The sequence below is a fragment of the Lagopus muta genome, chromosome 3, assembly GCF_023343835.1.
Source record: "Lagopus muta isolate bLagMut1 chromosome 3, bLagMut1 primary, whole genome shotgun sequence".
NCBI lineage: Eukaryota > Metazoa > Chordata > Aves > Galliformes > Phasianidae > Lagopus > Lagopus muta.
In genome coordinates, this window is record NC_064435.1 from 36,461,676 (window position 1) to 36,469,868 (window position 8,193).

At 38.9% G+C, this 8,193-nt stretch overlaps 1 long non-coding RNA gene across 1 annotated transcript in view; it reads right to left on the minus strand.

Moving 5' to 3' along the window:
• Positions 1 to 4,815, minus strand: part of LOC125691054 (uncharacterized) — a 28,082-nt gene extending 23,267 nt beyond the window's left edge. The window contains exon 1 of the long non-coding RNA XR_007375898.1: positions 4,710 to 4,815. This is a non-coding gene — a long non-coding RNA (uncharacterized LOC125691054). The remainder of the gene's footprint in view (positions 1 to 4,709) is intronic.
• Between the last annotated feature and the right edge of the window lie 3,378 nt (positions 4,816 to 8,193).

An 8,193-nucleotide genomic window follows, 5' to 3' on the forward strand; every position in this document is an offset into this window, starting at 1 on the left:
TACTCTGCAATGCAATTTGACAACGAAAGAATTAACAAAAGACAGTAAGATAAAAACAAACAAACAGAAGCAGGGAATACAGAAAGATACAGCTGTGCCATAAGGTCTCCAGTTAGGTAATTTTATTGGGATTTCCAGCATACAATGAATGAATCTGATAAGCGGTGAGGGGATGAGGAAGTTGTGATATTAATAAGAACATATGAAACTGTGCTTCTGTGATTTATAGCTAATAATATTACTGAAATGAGGAAATGAAGCTAATGAAGGCAATCAATCCTATATGATTTTTTTTCTTTCTATTGTTGATTTTCAAAGCATTTCTGATGGAAAAAGGAAAGATTTGTCTTCTCCCCACAATCTCTGCTGACATGAGAAGTCCCACTGAAATCAATCGGCAAGCAGTCTGGGGAGCACATGGATGTGGATGCACTTCTGCCTTGCTTCTGTGGTTTGTCTCATGCCAGTGTCCCAAGAGCACATTTTCTTTGAGTAACAAAGCTGCTATAAGTGCATTTGGAGTGCAATTATAGATCTTACTGATGTGTTAACGAACTCTTGCTGCTACGAATGTTACTTTGATCTTGCTGACTTGGGTACTGATCGCAAAGGCTTTTGCTGTGCTCTGTGTACCAGTCTCTCCAAATCTCTGAGTATTTATGCAATTAGCTAGTCTGCACTGTACCCTGCACTGCTTATTTTCTCTGGTATTAGTACTGGAGAAAACTAATGCAAGGCTAGCTTAATTGTATTTACCCACACTGCAAGAACGACACAGACTGCAGTAAATCTCCGCTTCTGATTGTCATCTTTTCCACTCCAGCACGCCTTCATCTCAGTAATTGAAGTCCAGCTTCAGTGAGATTTGGCAGATCCCAGAAAACTTACAGAGACAGACAGTTTTTCTCTCCTTTATGTTCCTTGCCTGTTTCCAATATAGTTACTTGTTTTTCTTAGAAGGGAGAATGTGATTTAGAGTATTTATCTTTACAGCATTTGGAAGAACACCTATTTCTTCGCAGAAATGTCATGGGATGTATTGAAGAACACAGGCATTTATGAAATACTGGAAGTACTGTGCTTTGCTTCAAGAGCAGAACTCACAGTGCTCCTTATGAGGGAGCCTCTTGAAATTACTAATTTGTGGATAGATCTGTAGATACTAATGAATGACCATTCTTGGGGGAGAGGCTTCCACACAAATTTTTGTTCTCTAGGCCAACACATTCCTTTCTCATATTTTGGAAATGGACAGCAGAAATTGCTGTGTCACCATGCTCATTTAAATCAATGACAGCCTTTGCAATGACAGTGAGGCAGGATAAGATCTCTTGTAAACAGCCAGCACTCACATCTTGCCCTGGACTCATGAATTATAGAATGATAGAATCATCAAGGTTGGAAAAGACCTCTAAGATTATCTAGTCCAACCATCCACCCGCCACTAAACTATGTCTGTTGGTACCAAATCCATGTTTTTTGAACACCTCCATGGATGGTGACTCCACCACATCCCTGTGCTGCCCGTTCCAGTGCCTTACCACTCTTATTGAGAATAAATGGTTCACAGTATCCAAACTGAACCACCTCTGTTGCTGCTTGAGGCCATTAGCTCTTGCTCTATCACTAGTTGTGTGGGAGAAGAGGCCAATCCCCACCTCATCACAACCTCCTTTCAGGGGGTTGTAGAGAGTGATAAGGTCTCCCCGAGCCTCCTCTTCTCCAGACTAAACAATCCCAGTTCCCTCTGCCGCTCCGCATCAGACTTGTGCTCCAGACCCTTCACAGCTTCTTTACCCTTCTCTGGAAGTGCTCTAGGGCCTCAGTGTCTTTCTTGCAGTGAGGGGCCCCAAAAAAACAATACTCAGGATGCAGTCTTGCCAGAACTGAGTACAGGGGGACAATTACTTCCCTGCTCCTGCTGGCAAAGCTATTCCTGATACAAGCCAGGATGCTGTTGGCCTTCTTGGTCACCTGGGCACACTGCTGGCTCATGTTTAGCTGAGAACTGACCAGCACCCCTAGGTCCTTTCCCTCTACAAAGTCTTCCAGCCACTCTGCCCCAAGCCTGTACAATTGCATAGGGCTGTTGTGGCCAAAGTGCAGGACCTCACACTTGGTCTTGTTGAACTTGCTGAAAACCACTGTTATCTGATTTAACACCTTACATGTCCACCTCATCCAAATACAAGAATACACATGGATATGAGACAGAAAGGAAGTATGATGGTGAAAAGAAAGTTGTGTGAATACAGAGCTGGAATAAAAGTATGGCATTATAGACAAGATCATACAACACATTTTTCTGTGCAAGGGTTTTTTTGTGGGGAATCTTAATTCCAAGAAGCTGCTGAGGCTAGTGGTATGGAGTACAGTAAACTATTGGCAGAACAGAAAAAATATTTTAAATAGTAGGTGCTTGGAATAGCTCAAGTCTCATCTGAACATGCTGAGAACAGTTTGAGGTATGACACGAGCTGTGGAAAGATCAGGTACACAGCAAGCAAGAAATTGACTACTTCAAAAGAAAAATACCTGATTATGTTTATCAGAAAACAAAAGAACAAAAGTCCTGACTGGTTATTTGTATTTGAGGGTACTTCTGAAAACCACTTACCACAGAGTAGATTAAACCCTAGCACTGTTGAGCTGTCATCACTGTAAATTCATTAATGCTTCACTGAACTGTTCTAATGCCATTAGACTGCCCCATGTGACATGTGCCCTGTCTATGAATGCTTTCTTTGTCTCTCCACTTAGCACGGAAGATGAAAGACTCTGGAACTTTTTCAAGCAAAGAATACTTGCAATCATAAATAAAATAAATATCTTCAATTTAACATTTATTCCCTCCTTTCTCATACAGAAGTTGATGTAAGTACCAGGGAAAAACAGGTGCATAGAGGCTTTCAGCTGCTTTTGAAGACAACCAGGAAGCAAATAAGTCATATGGAGATGTGCTGTAGAAAAGCACTTATAATTTCTAGATACATTTTTCCTAATGAGAATGCGAGATGCCAGCTCTTCCTAAGGTACAGCACGCACTGTTGAATTCTCATCAACACTGATGGATGCTGGCTGTATGGGAATGTAATTTAAACACAGAGATGTATGTAATGATTCATTAAATTACCAGATAAAGCACTTATGAAAAGGACTAATAGTAGGAAAAATAAAATGCTATTAGAGGTAAAAAAATTTCCTGTCTTATAAGCAGGAAACCCCCAAATGGATGCTCTCAGTACATTGCAGCAGTCTGAATCTGCATACAAATACCCTGAAGTAGTACTTCAGTAGTCCTAAAATATCACTATCACAATCAGTTTTTTAACTTCCAAACCTACTGAAGGTCACAGTTTTCCTGTCAATAATATTATTGCTGTTAAACAACAGTGTAATCTGAGATTATGTTATGTTTTGGGCCTGTGGTTAGAATCTGAATAGTAGTTTTTTCCCCCCGGGGCAATCCAATTCTCACATAAAACATTTGTATTTTTCAGGATTAGACCTAACATGATCCACAGTCTCTATGAGATGAAGGTGAGTAGAAACGAATGAACTGTGCCAAAGTCTCTCTGCCTTCTCCTTCCACATCTATCCGTAGAGCTGGTTCAATGTGGATGGAAACACACAATTCTTTGTAAAGAGCTGGCACAACGCGCCCTCATTAGTGGAGCAGGCCCACTTCTATTTGGCACTCTTGCAGTACCTCATTTAAACACCATGCTGCAGGGATTTTGTAAAGTCTCTGGGATCTTAACTATGAAAGAAGTTATTCTTGTTAATTCCTGCAACTTCCTGGCCTCCTATCAACTTCCTTGATACATGGCATTGCCTGGCACGGATTTCACTTCCCCCGTGACACGGAAAAAGCACAAGTGCTCCTGTCAGAGCACAATTTGCTTCAGTGCCATACACTAACAAAGAAGATCTGTGATGAACAAGCTTTTAATTTTGTATTGCCACACTTTTAGTTGATAATTTACAACTTGACGAAGCTGTGTATCAATGACTGTGCCAAAAGCTCAGTTCTGAGCAAAGTTGCTAAAAGAAGTGTGAGTGCAGAGGAGAGAGCGCTCATGGGATGCTCACAGAAGAAGCTTTGCAGATACTTTTGATCAACTGCCATCATTTTTATTACTACATGCATTGTATTTATTGCTAATGTAGGACAGTCCAGGAAGAGTCCCAAGAAACTATAAATGATGTCTTTCAATTTGGGAAATGCCTTCTGCTTCTCTGAACCCCAAGGTGGCATCTACCAAATCCAAAAGTGCACAGAGACTCAGAGAAGCATGCCCTCTGCAAGGAGAAGATCTCTTTCGATCAAATTGAAATTTAAGCAAAATATATAGGTAGCCAAATTTCAAAGAGCATCCGACTTTCAGCAAAAAGCCCCGCTGGGTCCTTCAACACAATGCCTGCCCAAGCATGTTAGGCAAAACAACTGGGATGGGCCATTCCTTCTGTGAGAAGGGACTATCAGCTGCTTGAATGCATGTTAACATACCCAAAAGAAGCATTTCAGTGAGCTGCTAAGTGCTAAAAAAGAATAATAATGGAATTTAAGAGGACTTCCATTCTCTATGAGAAATATTGACTCACTGGGAGCCAAAACCTTCAGAGAAAGTGCTTACACACAGTCAAGCATTTTGTGAAGAAAGTGACAGCACAGGGACATAGAATAGTATAGGACCTTTTCTGCTTACCTGACTGTTGTCTCGTACCCTGAGAACTTCACAGTAATCCTTAACTACAAACTGTCTGCTAGTGCTCTTCCTCTGCACCTTTTCCAGATGAAGAGAGGCTGAGATTATCTGCTTTGCTGATGCAGATATAACAAAGCACACTGTGTTGTGAACTAACACCCTTCCTGTGGAACAAATATTAGGAAGCAGCTGAAGAGATATTTAAGACTCCTGAGTTTCAGCATAAAACAGAAAATGCCTGCTTTCAGATTCTGGAGGAGGGTGGAGACCATGAAATACAAAATCTCAAAGGAAAAATTCAAACAAGCAGACTGTTTAGTGAGGAAGGCTTCTCTGTTGCCTCTTTTAAAATGTATATAAAACTGCTGTATCTTGATGGATATATATAAAACTGCTGTATATTGATGTATTGCAGGACACTGATAAAATACTAGAGCCATTGAGTAATCTGGTGAGGTTTGGCAAAGGTTTCATATTTAGTGTGTGAGATGTCTTTTTGATTTTTTTTTAAGATGGCAGCTGTTTGGAGCTGCTCAGTGATTTTGAATGATACTATCACCCTGGAGGAATACTATTTCAAGAAACCAGAGGTCAAGACATCTGAAGTTCCTATCCAAAGCATTAAAATTAGAACAAAATCAGTTGCTTCTCCCAGATTATCTGCATAGAAACATGATTAGTGAACAATAACAGCTAAATCTGCATGGAAATGTCTCCTGCTCCTACGTTCCAGCTGAACTGTTCTGAACAGCTAAGGATATGTGTCAGGAGGACTTCTGGTAGTATTACTGTGTTGTCTCACGCTGTCCTCTATCTTTTCCTGCCAGGTCTTCCTTTAAATACTTTCTCCTCCATAACTATTATCTGCAGTTGGCCACTGGACTTTGAAACTGTAAAGTGCTTTCCATATCTTTTCGCTTCCACCTATCTACACTTTGAAATCACACAGCTTGTTTTGTATTGCTATTACAAGTGGCATGCCAAAGAAAAGGGTGGACAAAGCTGAATGAAAACAGGGAGCTCTTTAGCTGCAATAAAACGTGGAAAAGTATCACAACTCTTGAACTGAAAAGAAAGAGCTGCTGTACTTAAAATCTAGTGCAGTGAATCTAGTGGTGAAATGAAAAATTATCTGACGAGGAAATGGAAAAATAATCAGAAATCAGAACAATAATGAAGTGGAAAAAGGATTAAACAAATATTGATGTGGAGTAGAAATTGTGAGCAGTAACTATATTGATGAACAATTTAGGGAAAAATCCATAGCTAGGCAGAAGAAAGATAAGTAACAATTTTCTAAACACATTATTAGGAAAAGAAACCTAAAGTCAATTACTAAAGGAGATTGAGGAATTGTTTATGAATATAAAGAAAAATTAAATAGATTCATAAGTATTTTGGAGGTTAAATATTTGGAGAGAAGGAGTCTGATCTGCTCAGATCTTGTGAGTAAAGAATTTTTCAGTTTGTTAATGGTTAGGTGGTGTTGCACAATGCTCTGAAACCTGGAATTTTAAAATCTGATTTAAACTTATGTGCTTGCACCCTAGAGTTCTGCTACAATTCTCTGAACAGATCTTTGGTCTCTTATGTCAATTTTTAACAAATTCAGGAAAATCACAAGGCTTAAAGAGTTTCAGATAATGCAGGCTGTGTTGATGTTCTGTAGATTGACTCCTGGATTCTGTGACTCGAAAAGAGGATCTAACATTTATACCACACAGCAGCAAAACAAGAGGCCTGATGTCCAATCCAGCAAAAAATTAAAAATGTAAATAAAAAATATAAATAAAAACCAATCTAATGTGTGTGCTCACTGTGTGCATAAAAAAGAAATGAAAGGGTACACTGTGGAAAAAAAACCAACCAAACAAAAAAAAACAACCAACAGCTACATAGGAGAAATCTGATATCTGAATTCTTAACACAGAAAACAGGAAAATGTAAAAAAAAAAAGCTTAAAAAGATATTCTGGTCTTATTTCTCCAGTAAGTGCTAATGAGCTCCTCTTGTTCAGACTACAAGGAGGTGGCCAAAATGAGTGAGCGCATTACAGAGAAAACAGTACAATGAAGGCTCTTCAGTCAAGGCAAACAAGCATGACATGAACCAGTGGCTAGAGGTTAAAGCCAGATAAACTCAAATTAGAACAGAGTACCTATTAGTTAAGAGTGATGGGGATTAACTGCTGGAACAAACTGTCAAAGGAAAGTAATGAATTCTTCTTTTCTTGGTATCTTGAGGTCATGCATTTCTGGAAAATGTGCTCAAGCGGAACACAAGTTGTTATTTATTTATAGCCAAATAATTAACTTGATACACGAGTAACTGTGAAATGCAATCGTGTGTGATAAAGGAAGCCAGATTACACTCTCAGTGCATGATTTCATAGCTTTACCAGAACTGGGCACGTGAGCATTTTGTCAGCTACAGATGTTTACATATTGATAAGCAAAAGTCAGTAGAATGAATGAAAAATTGACTCTCCTTTTGCTGTAATTTCACAGAATCAAATACACTGCTCTACCCCTGTACTCGATCCTGCTCAATGCTTCCATATGCTCATGCACTTCCCAGATGAAGAGCCAACACTTTTAAGTCAACATCTGCCTCTGCTCCTACAGTGACAAACTGCTCAGGCTCATTATTTAGCTCATTTTCTCCTTTTATTTTGAAGAGTAGAACAGTATTATGCATTTCCCTGATTCATGTTCTGTGCTTCCTTCTTAATCATGTAATTTTCAGGTAGTGAATTCAACATCTACCAGTTTCACTGACAAAAAGCCACTCAAATAAGTATTAAATGAAACTCATAATCCTTTAGGAATCTCACCTAATGATAAAGATCTGAAATGACTACAGTTAGGTAAATAAATATTTAGCATTTTCCTACTGCAGATTTTCCCTCTGAGCATTTCATCTTCTTCCTTGAATTTTGTCTGTGTATATCTTTAGTTCTACTTCCTTCCTAAAGAAATCACAAACTATTTACATAGGAGTTCTGCCATCTCAGGGCCTTTAATTATTATTTCTTATACTGCATTTCAGAGATATTCTATTCTATTATTGTTTTTAGTCCTTAGAAGTACATTCTTATTTCTTGAGTTTTCTTTAAGAAACTGGAAAATATCCTGTTGTAGATTTATTTCCTTCTGGATGTATTGTGAATTCTCATTGGCAGCCACAGTAGCCTTGGCTTACGTGGTTTTGGATACTGGAAAAACATATGCTAATGTGCCCATTAGTTTAGCATATTAGCTTTCACTTCTTGTGCACTCCGACAGACGCAGTTTTACACTCAGAGGTTTCATACCTATGCTGTAGTGTGTACTTGAGTACAGACTTTCATCTCATCTCATCTTATATTCCAAAGAAATCAGGTATACTGTAAAGTTAAATTTGTGAAGTGTCTGCAGGACCAGCCTGCCATTCCATTACATGGTAAACTCAAGAAGCACAAACTTATGCTTGCAGACCATAAAAT